The sequence below is a fragment of the Orbicella franksi genome, chromosome 11, assembly GCF_964199315.1.
Source record: "Orbicella franksi chromosome 11, jaOrbFran1.1, whole genome shotgun sequence".
NCBI classification, from domain to species: domain Eukaryota; kingdom Metazoa; phylum Cnidaria; class Anthozoa; order Scleractinia; family Merulinidae; genus Orbicella; species Orbicella franksi.
Genome location: NC_138155.1, coordinates 28,074,618 through 28,090,923, shown reverse-complemented (window position 1 = coordinate 28,090,923; position 16,306 = coordinate 28,074,618). Strand labels below are relative to the sequence as shown.

General features: G+C 39.0%; 1 long non-coding RNA gene across 1 annotated transcript; it reads left to right on the top strand.

The window, feature by feature from the left end:
* Window positions 1–107: 107 nt before the first annotated feature.
* LOC145460531 (uncharacterized) lies at window positions 108–16,306 on the top strand. The gene is made up of 7 exons (XR_014039860.1): window positions 108–268; window positions 380–449; window positions 5,409–5,482; window positions 8,593–8,683; window positions 14,161–14,235; window positions 15,622–15,693; window positions 16,233–16,306. It is a non-coding gene; the product is annotated as an uncharacterized LOC145460531 (long non-coding RNA).

The window sequence follows — 16,306 nt, the reverse complement described above, 5'->3', positions numbered from 1 at the left end:
AAGTTTACAGTTAAAATACCAATCCGTCAAGGGAGGAATGAAAATATAGAAGCCGCAGTTTACCATGTATTGCTAAAGTTAAGGTGACTCATGTTTCATTCAACTTGATATCATGTTTCGAGTGATCAGGGTGTACGCGTGGGCAAATACACGAGTTATGCGAACTCGCGCGGGTAACGCGCGTGATGCGTGAAATTTCCCAGCAGTCTTTGTAAGGACAGTTCGTCCGTGTTGTTAAACCGCGAAGATCAAATGTGGGCCACTAAAGGTTAGTTTGTTGTCTTATTACAGTGTATTTAGTGCCTTTTGTTGTGGTCGTTTCATGCTTTGTTCGTATGGAGGATTTTAAACTTATCACAGTGTACCTTTTGATATTTAGGTGAAGAATGTCGCTGTTTCGTCACAGAGATGGAGAGCTTTGTTGGCGTGCGATTTAACTCGGACTGCAGGTACGCTTTAGCAAATATATTTCATTTATTTAGAGTGTGGTTTGTATTAACATACATTTTCTTCTCCTTTTGAATGTGTTCCAGCTAGTTTCACTAGCTTCTTCCTGTGTGAAACATCATAATCTTGTATGTTGTGGCTGCCCCCCCCCCCCGACTTATCTTCGGTATTTTAGCGAGTGCTGCTCCCCCCGACCATATCTTCAGTATTGCCGCGAATACATGTACGTGTAGTGGGCAAGATTAAATACCTTAACGGAATGGCTATATCTGTCTTGGAAAATGAACAGTTTTATCCTAGATGAATTATTTGTCTTTGTTTAATCATAACAAAAGATGTCTTTAAGTTACTTATCTATGGGGAATACGTGTAGTGCGGCATTTTTGTGTACACTGCTATATTTAAGAAATAGAAAGCATGTGCTGTGTTTATGTTGTGTTATAGAGACACGAGTAGAAGTTTGGGAGAACGAGAAATGCTGTGGGAACACAAAGTGTTTCCACGGCTTTTTCGAGTTCTCCCGAAGTTCCATACTTTTCTATTTCTTCTACAAAATTCTGTGACGAAAGCAAGAAAACAACCTGTTTACTTTGATCATCAAAAGGTGAAATCTCTTTGCTCGCGCCATCATTACATCAGCAGCTCATGCTATTTGTGTGTTTCCATTGAGTTATACAAACATGACTTTAAACCAATTACCATGCATACTTTCTCTGGGCTATTTTCTAATAATTATGTTTTGAAAGGTCATAGGCTTCAAATGCTTTTACTTGTAATGCACATAATTTATATTTAACAATTAGACCCGTAGCCCTTGCAGGCTTGGCTTCGCCTCATGGGCTATTGACCTGTGGCGCTTGAGGGCGAAGGGTCTAATTATTTTAGTATCACCCAACTAGTCGGACAGAAAAGGCAATGATAAAGTTAGCTAATGCAAGTTGAAGAAATATTTAATTGGGAATAAAACAAAAGAAATCATCAAGCTTGATTGCACCAATTTCGCTTCTTGAGGGCTGTTAATAGTCAATAGTCCTCTAGTAGTGTAGCCAATTAAAATGCAGGATTTGCATTAGTCCACTAGTTGGGTGATACTAACGGTCAATAGACCAACTTCGACATATTAAAATTCAGCCTAAAACAATAGACCTCAGTACGAGGCTCTGGGGTATAACTACAGAGTTTGTGGGGTTTATTCCGGATCTCCAGAGCCTCGTGCTGAATTTTAATATAGTGCCACTCAAAAGTAAGTTACCACCTTCTCTTGAGACGAGACTTTCGTCTCGCTAGACAAGAGCCTCGTCGCGCGCAAGCTTTAAAAAACTGTAAGTACGGCTGCCTGAACTTCTCGCGAGATTTTAATAGCCTATTGCAAAGCAAACAATGCAGCAACAACGCAGCAAAACTTTGCACAATCTGACGAAGCTTCACTTGCAAGCGCCAGTTGATTTCCGATGTCTACCACGTTCATAAAAGATGTAACTCCAGAAATTTTCAACCCACATGGCTTGAGAATGGTATCTGTGAATATATACGCTGCAAATTTTTCAGTTTTCAATCGCAAACATATCGTTCATGACTACCACGGTGTCCAGACCTGTACGCTGAAATTGCTTCTTTTGCTGATCGATCCCAGGGGCTTCTTTCGCCAAGCGAATGCCGCAGTTATTGAAGTCATTAACTTCACTTCAGTAGAAAGGTGCTGTATGCATGAAAGAAAGGTTAACAGTGTCATGTTTAAAAGCAAACACGGACCGTTCAGGACCGTTGGCCTTTGAGCGGTTCACAATTGTCATAACCATGTTTCGATCGCTGATCGACGCGCGTTACTAACTTTGCAGTTAAGCAAGTTCTGTGACACAGCTTATCTTGCAGCATTTGCTATTAAAATCTCCTATAAAGCCATTTCGTTTTTTAAATGCTTCTCTTTGCTTGTAGGGTTCTCCGAAAGCCTTTTATCGATCGATGTACATGTAGGCGAGTTCAACATCAACACAACTAATTTGACCAAAAGATTGCAATCTTTCCATCAATCGCTCAACAGACTTTGACTTTCTTGGTAAGCGCGTTTAACAAGGAAATTAAGATCAACATAACTTTCAGTATTCAAACTGACATCTTCTGCGTTCCATTTCATGTTTCAATTCTTTGGACACTTCTGCCACGTGCGTTTGTTATTTTAGCAAAGGACGGGTGCATTAAGTCACGTTTCGATTTGTTATGCAATCAAAAATTCACTTCCTTTCTCACTGTCAGACGAAACATGTACAGATTTACCGAAGTTCTCTTTCTGGTGGTTAATATTTCAATTTTTAAGATTGTTTACATTCAATTTTATTGATGAAAACAACGGTTTTACAATTCAAAAGCAAGTTCAAAGGACACACACACCTATGCAAATTCACTGCATTATGGACTAAAGATAATTCGGAAACTATTGACACTTTACTCATCGATTACTCAAGCACTTTCACCAACGTCTTGATTTGAGAATAAAAAAACAATGTTTCCATTCAGTATCTTCATTTGCGATGATAGTGTTGGGTCTTGCGAAGCAAGTTTCCTCTTAAAAGCTGTCGTTCATATTTATGCAAAGTCAACATGCTGCAATGGAATAATTAAAGGGACCGCCAAACTCGAGTTTGATGTTTGTTTTTCATCACTTTCATTTAAGTTTTTCGCTTGTAAGTTAAAGTTGGCTCCCTTGAAGCGGTGTGTAAAACAAGAGCCCACAAAACCAGATGCTCTCGCGGGGTAAACTGCACCATGTTGCGAGAAATTAATCGTTTTCGCGCAAGCTAACTGCTTGTAATTTATTCCAAAATATACGCTTTAATGGTTCTCGCGAGACAAGACTCTCGTCTTGCGAGGCGAGACTCTCATCTCGCAAGAAACAAGACAAGAGGTGGTAACTTACTTTTGAGCGGTACTGTATATCGAAATTGGTATATTTCAAATCACCACATCCTCCTCCATCTTCCCCCCCCCCCCCTACCACCACTACCAGGAACCACCCACTCATTTGTTACGAAGCCCATGTGCTGCACATTATATTACACGTAAATAGACGTCGAAAACTCAGAACTTTAACTTTAATACACCCAGTTGTAAATCCAAGCATCCATGAGCTAAAGTACTGCAACAAGCTTGGTTCATTTCAATCAGCCCAATTTAAGCAATTTAGGTTCAGCTAGTCCAGGTTTTCTACAGACATCAAAGTGAACTAAGTAAATATGGTGAAATTGTACAAATGTGACCCTTACCGACTGTTTAGTTTCAAGTACAAATGTCCAATGTTCTTCCAAAACAACAACATAGCAGATCGAAAAATCGAAGACAACCCACATGCTTCATGACACATGAAGCAAACATGTTAAGTCATACACAGGTCTGCACAACATGCGCAATGGTAGCTACATCATTAGGCATTTTGAATTGTTGAAGTTCATCAAATTCCCATCCCTTGGGCCTAAAATGATGTTCAAATGCCTGGCCTTAGGGTCATACTAGGCAATCAGATCCTTCCCTCAGGGACAAACATGGAAAACATATGAAGACTGAAAAGGATAAAAAGTTCATCCTCAAACCCCTACTTGGAACTTCCCCTGTGCTCCAACTAAAAGAGATTGAATTTTCACCTTGAAAACTATTTATAAATATTTACTTTCAAACAGTACATGTACATGACAAAGTTTTTCAAGATCTTGTGTTTCATAGTTGTCTCAAAGGAAACATAAAACATCTATACATGTATATCAGTGAAAAAATAATTTAGCAACACATTTGACAATGATATTCTTTGTAAATTAAAATTGTGACAAGTCAACACAATTCAACTTTTTTTCCAATGCACAGCTTGTTTGCCATACAAAATGTTTAGTAAGTACAATAAGTTTCTATAGTCTTAACAGTGACATCTAAGGCGTGAAACTAAATAGCACAGAGCGTCTTTTAGACATCTATAGTCTTGACACTGAAAAGAGCACAGCTTGTTTTCAAAACTATAGGCTTGACACTTAAAAGAATGTACATTGTTTTTGACATCTGTGGGCTTGATACCGAGTAGAGCATGGCTTGATTTCAACATCTGATCTAGCAGAAAGCGTTTAGACTCTAGCTATGGACCTGTCAGAATGTTGCTTGCATTTATATGCTTGACACTACCCTGGTCCCAATGGATTTTCTTGATTTTCTCAGCATGAGTGTGTTCACCGCTTTGCAGCTCTCTCGTGGCTCCCTCATGAGGAGAAAAATCAAGAAAAACCTCTGGGACCAGGGTAGCTCAACACTGAGTAACATACAGCTTTTTTATATATCAACAGGTTGACACTTAAGAGTGCACAGCACTTTTTGACATTTTTTACAAACCTGATGCTAAAATAATATCGCACAGCTTGCTTTCAACATCTATTGGCTTGACACTGAATAGAGTACAGCTGGTTTTCAACATCAATGGGCTTGACACTAAATAGCCCTTAGCTTTTTTCAACATCTATAGGCTTGACATTGAATAGAGTACAGCTTGTTTTGGATGTGTACAATATAGTCGTGACACTAACTAGCCAACAGTTTCTTCGTCAACATCTACACATGTATAGTCTTGACACTTGTTAGCACACAGCTTGTTTTCAAGATCTTTAGGCTTGACACAGAAAAGACCACAGCTTATTTTCAATGCATGATTGTGACGTAGGCTTGACACTAAAAAGTGCACAGCTGTTTTGACTCCTATTAATAAACAAATAAATAAATATCAATAGATAAATAGATAAATAAATTACAATACACGTACATGTATGTTTGACACTGAATAGTGCACAGCTTGTTTTCGACATCAGTGTTAGTGGAGAGCCTTTTGTAGGTACATGTATCTATCATAGCTACTGAATAGTGTACAACTTGTTTTCAACATCTCTAGGCTTGGTACTGAGTTTTAAAGTTATGTTTTTGTTATTTTATTTCAGATTCCATCATGGAAAATACCAGAATGTCTGCTGTGAAGTTTGGTCAAAAAAGCTCAATGATTGCAGTTGCTCAGGTATGAGAATCTTTTTAATTAATTTTTCTTTGAAAAAATATTCTTCTACCAGGGCTCAAAAAAATTGCCCTTTGGACAAACAGCTCTCAAAGTTTGCTTGTCCTGGGTAGTTAAGTTTAAGTTTACTTTTTTTACTTATGACTTGCCTGGGTCCTTGTCCATTGGGCAAGTGAGAATGAAAAGATACTTGTCTGGCAGGAAAATCTGCTTGTCTGGGATGGCTAGATGACACTTTTTTCAAGCCCTATTCTACAATATTTAACATTTGTGGAGTTCTGTTCCCAGCCAACAAGTGAGCAACTGTTTGAAACTTGACTAGCTTTAGGATTCTAGCCCAGCCTTGTAAGACTGGTTTTTTTTGCCTCCTGCTTGAGGTTGACTCCATCCTGAAGGAGTATTTACATGAGTCTTCACCATCTAAAAGTCAGCCACTGGATATAATATTTATTGTGTTGTGCAGTACGTGATCTGTGCATAGTTGCATGCTGAGGAATTAAGAGAGATTAAAATGAAAACTTGTTTACATCAGAACTGCATTCAGAAAGCCCTCTCAAACATGTGACCGTGAACGGGAAAACGTACCTTAACGCTTATCCGTTAAACGGTCACTAACGGACGGATAGCTAACGGATAGTTAACGGCCTTCACAACATTCTGACGTTTTGTCTTAACATTCTAACGGTTATCTAATTGTGCCTCACGGATGATCAAAGCGTTCTAACGCTCTCTCCTAACGTTCTAACGGCTAACTAAGTATGCCTAACGGATGAAGAACACGTTCTAACGGTTGCACAATTTGTTCTAACGGATTACTGAAGCCGTTTAACAATAGACAATAGACAATTATTGTCTAACGGCCTACATCTAAGGACGTTTAACGGTTGTCTAACGGTTTACATCTAAAGACTTTTAACGAACAAACAGCATAGCTTTCAGTCCAATGTTATAAACACATAACCGTGTCAATCCATTATCAGTCTTACACTCACGATTTCTTAAAAAAAAACGAATCACAAAGTGCCTATTTCATTGGTCATTGATGGGACAAACATTTAAAAAATTATTTCCACGGTAAGCATTGAAAGCAAAACTCAGTGATATAAACTATCACTTCCTCATTGAGACAGACAAACTCAGAATTCGAGTCCTTTATTATTGTGTGGGACGCGAAACGTCACTAAACCCACGTGTAAACAATTTAACTCGCCAGTTGAGCAGGGTGAACATTTTTTATTGTTTTACTCAAATGGATTTGTCGCTTGTACTTTTTTTTTACACAATGACTTTGTGTAGAGTTTTTTAAAAGTAACTGTTTCCTCCAGCTGTGGATTCGCGAAAGATTACGCTTTCTTGACAGAGCACACGAAAAGCGGTACCTTCTGAAGTCACGAAGCTAGTCTCTAAGCGACGGGCATTTTGTTGGTGCTGGTTTCATCAGATAAAGTTGTCTTTGTCACATACATGTAGTTAAATTGGTTTCCTCTGATTCAGAGTCAGGCAACAGTCTATCAAAATATTTATCAAACTTTCCGCTGGAATATGGCCGTTTCTCACATCTTGGAAGATGTAAACAACTTTATGCAAATTTTTGAACCCGCACTTTGTGACATTGACACAGGAGCACAAGTTCTTGACCCGTGATCAAGAGCTGCTCTCGTTTCACACTGTGTTAGGCTACGTACCACATGCTACTTCAACGCGTGTCATGCCATTCTAATGGAATCGTTGCCTGTTTAACGTATGCTAGTTTATTCTAACGGATCCTAACGGCTTCTCTAGCCGTGCTAATGGATACAGAGTTTTTGCTAATGGTTATGCTGTCCCGTCTAATGGTCTGATGCTAATGGCTAACGGATACATGTCTCTTGCTAACGGTTGCACTGTCCGTTCTAACGGCCTGATGCTAACGTCTAATGGTTGGGCTAACACCCCTAACGTTTTTAAGAGAACTTTCTAACAGATGACTATCGGATGCTTAACACTTTTGCCTGTCTAAAGGATAAGCGTTAAGGTACATTTTCCCGTTCACGGTCACACATGTTACCATAAAGTTACAAAAGTAATGATGCTTGTCACTTGCACATGTAGCGGGTTTTCCTCGCTAGATTTATTGGGACTTTTATTTGAAGGGTCACAACTTTGTAGGGGGGATTGCTACTTCCAGGTAGCTTCTACATGACTTAATAAATAAAAAGTTTTCATGGAGGAAAAACTTGTTGAAAAGATTTCATAAGACCAAACAGAGCAATTATAATAAATTATTATTGGCTTTGTAATAACAGTCATCTAAAACAAATATGAGGTTATTTTTGCCCAGCTAGTTTTATCGGTTGTTTTCACTGTTTCACATAACAAGTCAAATTACATTAAATTGTGAGGTCACTACTTTTCAGAAATGGTTGTTGCTTTCAAAGTGTCTCTAGTTTTGGCAATTCCTAACAACCATGAAATTGTACCGCTATTTTCAGAGGGTCCCTTCTTTTGGGGTTAATAAATTCACTTTGTATAGGCTAGTGACAACATATATACTATGATTATCAGTTGAGTAAGGTGCAATGAAAGTTTGGTGATCAGGTTATAAAGTAAAAATCGTGTTGTTGCAATGGGCCCCTGGCTCAGTTTCCAGGGGCAACTTGTCCGCCTTTGAGGTCATCGGCAGCAAAGCACGTGAAATTGTAGGCGTCAGGACTGGTGATGCATGTAGATATTGTTACCAATGGAAACAATGTAAGTTCCCTGTGACAACACTGTGATTTTAAGGCCAAAACTTTGTCTCCCAAGTTCCATCGTGCCCTTCTTAACTGACAATCGTAGTTACTGTAGTCTAATGTAGCACGTACTGTAGCCTGAATTATTCTTAATCTCTTGGTACACGGTATGCGATGCCACTCCAACACAGGTTATCCCATTTTGTAATGTTAGTCTAACGGATTGCTGGTATCCATTTATAATTCTGGGTTAAGTAAGTTACTGTTAGAGTAAAGTGCCTTGTTTAAGAACATAACCCAAGGAAGGAAATGCTCTTTAATCTGGGGACTATTTCACTTACTGTTATGCCACTACACCAGAAACAATTGTATCTAAATTTTTCTGTTTCTTCTTTTGAACAGCTGAAGACAAACTACCTCAGGACAAGACAAGAGGAGGATATTATCCATATGCTTATTCTAGAATGATGATTTTATTGCAATCCAGGACCAGGTAAACACTTGTGTTTTTATGCAATGATTGAATCAAAACTTAACCTGGTTCCTTCAAGAACATCCTTACAGGGTACCCCAAGTCATAAAAAAAGAGATCATCAAATTTTAAGGGAAGTCACAATTAAAATGTATCACTTTTTTTCTTTCTTTTTAAAATATTATGCACCATGATTATTATTGGTTGCCACAGGTCAGGATCTGAAATAGTCAGGAAATTTTTCCTTTTCAAAGTCAGGGAAAATTCAGGGAATAGATGGAGAAACTTAGAAGGTTCCCTTTTGTATACCTTAAACAAAACCAGCTACATGTAGACCACTACTACACTATCTCCATTCAATATAAAACCAACATGACTGTATAGTACAACACACTTCGAACAACTGACCACCAGACTAACTTAGGAAAGACACTGCTTAACTTGTGCCAACAACTTCTTACACCTTACAAACAGTTGTCACTACAGAATTTCTTGACCTCAACAGAACTCGCATGATGATGTTCTTCAACCAGCCTCAATACAAACTTGACCAAAAGTTAACCAATTAAAACAGGCCATAACTTAGCAGTCACTGATTACTATAGTGACCTTGATTTATGTCTTGACAGGCAACAAAATTTCAGCAAAATAATTGATCAGTCATTTTAATGACATTTCCTTATCAACTGACTACCAAATGAATGTTTCACCTGATTAAGATGACTTCTGTTCAGGTTTTCAAAGCATCAGTCTTTTACACTAGACAAACCACTGAATGATGTACATGATTGCAACTTTTTTCTTTGTGGTTGGCAACTGGACAGTTGTTCCTTTGGGCACCTCAGAATGGGAAGTACATATACTAATAGTCATGTCCTCAAGGCCCCTCCCACACACACTCATCCCCCACTCCAACCTTGCTGTGATTCATTATTATATGGATCTCCCAGGTTTCCCCAGGTGAAGGAAGTTTTGAGTTGATCATTGCATTTTGTGATGTAAACCAAGTTCTGCTTTAAACTTTGAAATACCACAGACATGCTTGCTTGGAAAAAAAATACAAATGTCTAAGTAAATTAGTTTTTAAAGTGGATAACATCTTATTTTGGTTGTATTCTGTGCTATTACTGTATTTCCTCCTCAAAACCCCTGTGGAACTTCTTGATTTTTGCCCATACACGAAGGGGAAACTTTTTGGAAGGAGGTGGGCTCAATAGGTTCTTCAGTTATTTTAATGTGCCACCTCAAACATTGGGCTGGTGAAACTGCAATTTGTAGGTTAAGGTATCAGTAAGGGGAAAATTTGTAGTTTTGCATAATTTTACTTTTTTTAAGCGGTTGGATAAATCTTAAAGTAATCTTTTAGATAAAAAAAACTCCACGAAAAAATCTTATATCTGCCGCTAGTTATTGCGCGAGAAAGATTGTGTTGCATATTAATTACTTAATTGAGAGTTGACAAGTTCTGTCAAATGAATTAATTATCGAGGCAAGAAGTCACATGACATCAAGATCATGCTGAGTTGACACGCCATTCGCGTGCCATAATCAGTGCCGGATGTCTTCGAAGAAGACAGAGCGATCTTGCCCGTTTTCATCGGCTAAAGGAAGGCCAAAGAAGGCAAAAAACACTTTCAACAAAGAGTGGGCCGCTAAATTAGTGGAAAGCGGCAAAGGGTTCGTTTTACAATCAAGAAAAATTGCTGGATGAACGCGACAACGATCGCGACCACGAAGCCAGCGAGCAAGCCGAAATGAGCGCAAGCCGCGCTAAAATACTGTTGCAAGAAACTGTCGAAGCAGAGGAGATTGACGAAGAGAAGTGGACGAAATTGAAAGGCAGATCGATTGTACAAAATTAGAATCAGCAGTGCAACATTTTTTTTTTCTTACCCAGCTATTGTCATTTCTTCCAGTATCTTTGCCTTTGCATCAACACCAGTCGATGTAGTCCCGTTTACGGCGTCCTCTCCAGCGTTTCCCTTTGTGTGCTTGCATTTTCTCGTGAACCTTCTATGGGCCTTCGGCATGTTAACAGTGACATGGTCATAATTTTGAAGATTAGTCAACCGATACGTAAAATTTCGAACGCTAATATAGTAAATCAAAAGATAATTTCACGTTTACTAACTTTGGAATTCTGACTTCACACATGAAAAAGCAGTTTATTCACTGGTGAATAATTTACCGCACGCCATCGCGGAAATTTGTACCTGTTCCATGTTAACTGTCACAGTCCTATTGTTATACAGAAAGTTGATTCCTCTGTGGTGTCTCCCTTGGTGTGATAATCTCATAACACTTGGATGCTGCCGAATTTTATTTTTTCTCTGTTTCTCGAAAGTAAAAAATAGGCGAGTTGTACGTGCATTTCGAGTTCCAGGTCGGCAGCCCCTGGACCAAATTGGCTGAAATTCGGAGAGAATGTTGTCAGAACGAACGCCGACAAAACCGTGTCTGCGAATTCTGATTACTCTTTTCATTAAAAAGTTATGCCTTTTTTTGCGGCAGTCCTATTTTTTTCCTTTTCTAACTTTATCCTCTTGTAAAATAATAACAAACGCATGTGCCAAAAATCTGAGACACGGTTTTTGAGGTCAATGTGTGAAGAAATGGATGCCATGTTAATCGTTTTCTCCGACCTAAATTTAGCAGGTGTATACCTTGATTTATGGGTTCGTGAAGCTTTGTAAATATATTCACATTTTCGAAACACGGTAAATTTTTACCGTTTTAAACAGGTCAGGTCATAATCTGTAGTTATTAAGCTTCCAGTAAATATACGGTTTATATGGGCTTTTGTTAAAGCCACGAACGCTAGAGCAGACCGCGCGCGGATGGTCAAATGGGTTATACTGATACCTTAAAAAGGAGATTTGGAAAGACTTCTTTACATGTATTAGAATGGAGATTCATTATAATCAGTGCTTCCATATCAAAGTTTTGGGATTGTACAAATCATTTAGATGATCTGTATTTATCATTGATGCCACTGGGAAAATCTGTACTTTTTAAAACAATTGGGAAGGCTTAGAAATAATTGTACAATTTAGGTCGGAGCATTTCGAGCTGTTGATTCGCTACTAAGTGGATCACCCACCGTATGGATCAAAACAGGGAAAAAAATTGGGGCTCAGTGAGACTGGATAGAAGGAGAAGAAAGGAAATTCTGACTGATATTCACTGTAAACACCCTCACCCCTCCCCCCTCATCCATTTCAATCAACCAACACTGCAATTTCCATCTTTGTTATGAAATTGTAGGGCACCAGGGGTTGGGCTGGTGTCCTTATAGATGGCCCTGAGGGTGAATGAAAGAGATTGGTCTACAATTAGGTGAAAAATACATGTACCCCTTGTCGATTTTCACCTTCTAGACAACACCCTGTCATTTAGGTCATTAGAATCAAAACTACATTGGCATGTGATGGTTTTTTTGAAGGGGGGGAGGGGTGAGGCTTACTACAGTACACAATCTCACCAGATCAGTGGTACATGCAACAAAGTACTGTACACCTGGGGATATGCATGGGACTATGCTTTCAAAACTTTTTTCAAAACTACAGTTTTAGTAGATGAAGGGTTGGAGATAAATTTTTAAGGTGGGTTTTCAAAAAGGAATTCCTATGGGCCAATAAATCTTTGACAGAGAGATGGAGGATGTTGGGGGGGGGGGGGGGGCAAGGGTGGAGGGTATAATACTGTTCTTTTCCCTGATAGGGGTACTGAACAACAAGCAAGAAAATGGACAGGTCGGACACTTAACAGAGGGTGGGGACCCACTGAGGAAATACAGTGTGCATGTATATTTGAAAATATTTCTGCATTCCAAAAAGATATTTTTTCCAAAACTTAAGGCAAAAGTTCTTCCTTTCTACTTCAAAACATTTTAAAACAACAAATAACAAGAGACTTGGTTTTGTGGTAATATGAATTATTGATGACATTCTGAACAAAAACTCTGCTGTTGGGACCACAGTGTCGTTATGCTCAGAAAGGCAGTAATGATAATTTGGCAAATTGGTGATTGAGTATCTGTGAAATTGAAGACTCTTCATCAAGACATTTTTAGAACTGATTGATTTCAGGAGTTTTTGTTACAGTTTTTTTTTTCCTTTTTCTGTTAATAAACTTTTATTTGCATACAATACAGCCAGTTACATAACTTACGCTACTAATACTTACACAACTAACATTACAATACATCTGTGTATACAGCTTAAAATACAAACACAGCTACTTCACATTGCTTGCAATGCCTGTAAGATATTTTGCGTTTTTTTCGGTCAGTACACTACGATGCTCATACAGCCACTTTGCACTATTTATACAATGCTGAATGGTAAAGTCTAAATGCGAGCCAAGTGGCCCATGAGGCCGGAGCTTATCCCGGTTTCTGTAGCATGAAGCGACTAGGAGTATTTCTACTCCCCCCTGGATGGGATGCTAGTCCATAGCAGGGTTACCCCCAGCATTTTCGCCGGTACCCATTTATACACCTGGGTGGAGAGAGGCACTGTGAGAGTAAAGTGTCTTGCCCAAGAACACAACACAATGTCCCCAGCCAGGGCTCGAACCCGGACCGCTCAATCCGGAGACGAGCGCACTAACCATGAGGCCAGCGCGCCTCCCACCAATACTGAATACCTAGCATTTTTTGAACTTTTGATACATTATATATAGAAACGGTAAAAAAATTAAAACTAACAAAACATAAATAAAAATCAAAGATGAGGTAGAAAAAATAGAAGTAGCACATCCTCTGAGACAAAGATATTTGGGGCAGCTCGTACACATAGTGTTGTCCATTTTGCTCTGAATTTCGTCAGTGTTAATGATCCTCTTTCGAGGCCCGGTCTGAGCTTCCACTAACGATACTACATTTAGGAAATAACGCACTGGCTGTGGGTAAAATTTGGGTGGCAGGGAAGGACGACTGGGAAGTAGGGGCCCAGGAAGGGGGCCCTCCTGGGGGAGTACAGATCAGGTGGTACCAGGGGTAGCCACCCTGGAATAAAAGTTCGAGACCTGCCTCCAGGGGTGAGGCCCATATCCCACAGTCATGGGGGACTGAGGGAACCAGGAGGGGGAGCCCCTCCTGGGGGGAGTACAGATCAGGAGGTACCAATGAGGAGTGTGTGCTTGACTAGAGGTCCGGGGCATGAGGTGGACACGTGAGAGACATGGCTGGAACCATTGATGCACTGTCTTTTACAGATGTAGATAACAGTGGCTTTACTTAGGAAATGAAAGGTTTGTTTTGATATCAAAAGGGGTGATTGTTTTCAACTGGGAATCCCTGATGGACTTTGAGATCAGGAATTGGTGGCATGTTCATAGTGTTACATGTCTCTGAAATAAAGTGTTATAATGCAGAATGTGTGTGCCTGTCTTTGAGATATTGTCTCTCAGGTCTCATTAACATCAGTTTATGGATGCCATAAACTTAAACTAAACCTCCTCCATTTTTACTTAAAATCCTGTTATCTTCTTTTCAGGTAGAATTGCTGAATAGACAAGGCACAGAGATTGAACAAGGGACAATATTGACTGAATGAAATAAAGACCAGCAGGTGAGTAAGTTTACCCGCTTTGGATAATATTTTGTTACAATGCCTAGATCATGTTTACCATGCATTAAGTGCTGTTTTGTGTGTTAGTTGATAGGTAGTCAGTATATCAGTATATTAATTATTTTAGTAGTAATGCATGTATATAGTCGATTGTTACTTGACTGATATACCAGCAGCACTTGACAGATATTAACCGACACTGAACCAATAGACTACTTTGGCTTGACCAATTTTGGAGAAACACTTGATTAATAAACTATGAACAGTTGACTGATCCAGATTCAACTCTTGACTGATATACCAGCAGCACTTGACCCATATTGAATAAACACTTAACCAGTAGACTACTTACACTTGATCAATTTTCAAGCAACACTTGATTGATATACTAACAACACTTGACTGATATAGCAGCAAGTCTTGGCTAAATGTATTTTACTACTTAAAGGGACACAGTTAGCTGGTGTACATGTGCATTAGATACCATTAATTTTTTTCATAGCTAATTTACATTTCACGGAGACACGATCCATACTGTTTTTAACCAAATATGATAAGAATATTATCATAGGATGAGCAAAAGCACACTCAAAAGCAGGTTTTTGAGTGAACAATTGAAAATCAAGCAAAATGCTGTGAAGATTGAAGCAGATCTCTAGATGTTCTTTGATTTCAGGTTGAGGTGAACTTTTTTCAAAGTGAGAAAACTAGTGTCCAGGTCAGCGACTGTGTCCCTTTAAGGACACTTGACTTGTATAGTTCACACACTTGACTAACATATCAGTGACACTTGAGGGGCATTCAACTGGAAGTTGAAAGATAGTGACCACCAACACTTGTTCAACATTCATTTGACCCCTTAGTCATTTATATAACACTTACAGAGGTTTGACCAGTAAGCAACTGACACTTACATGTAGTTATATACCACAGTGGCAGATTTAGGGGAAGGGATCCCCCTTATTTTGGGTAAAAAAGAAGAAATCACAGAAGGAAGAAAAGCAGGCATGGTAAGCAAAACAAAACTGCCCCCCGCTTAGCCTAAGGTCTGGATCTCCCACTGTACCTCCATCATTTGAGTGGTATTCCACCAAATACTTGACCAATATGCATGTACCATTGACACTGAACCACTGTACCACTGACACTTGAACTCTGAAACAATTGGCCTGTATTGAAATGACACTTGACAGACTGACTGACTACTGTTATACAAACAAAAAAGCTAACATGCCTCACAGTCCTCCAATGAACATCAAAAGTCTTGAGGGACTTGATCGATATACCAGTGGCATTTGACCCCATCGTCAGAGACATAACTATTTCAAACTTAAAATGTAAACCTCTTCTCAGTTTTAACTGAAAATCCTGTTGATATTTTCACAGGTAGAATAGGTGAGTGGATGAGGCACAACATGAACAAGGGTAAAGATGAACTGGATGATTTAAGACAGACAGGTGAGTAAGAGTACATGTACCAGCTTTGGATATTTGTTAAATGTACGATGCTTGGATCATGCATACCATGGCTAGTGTTGTTCAGTGTGTTGGTTGATAATCAGTCCATACAGTATATCAGTCAATTTGTTAGCTGGTCGAGTAACTCTCAAAAGGCAGTTGATCTAGACTAATAAAGTTATTTATTCTTAATACCTCACCGAGACTTGGTTGATACATGAGCGATATACCCTGGACAGTTGAGTGAGATACCACTGACACTTGACTGATATTAAAACAACACTTAAACACTGTGCAACCGACTCTATGTTTGACTTTTGACTGATTTACTGCAGACACTTGACAGATATGTACTGTACCACCAATATTAAAGTCACATTCAATTCACACTTGAGTGATATGAGCACCAACACAGCAGTCACCTGACCAATTTGACTGGTATTTAACTGGCACTGGGACATTGCTTCAGACGTAGTTCTTTCAAATTTAAAATGTAGACCTTTTTTTTGTTTTAACTGAAAATGCGTCTACTTTTTCAGGTAGAATAGCTGAGTGGACGAGGCACAACACAAACAAGGGAAAAGATGAACTAAATGATTTAAACACCAGGCAG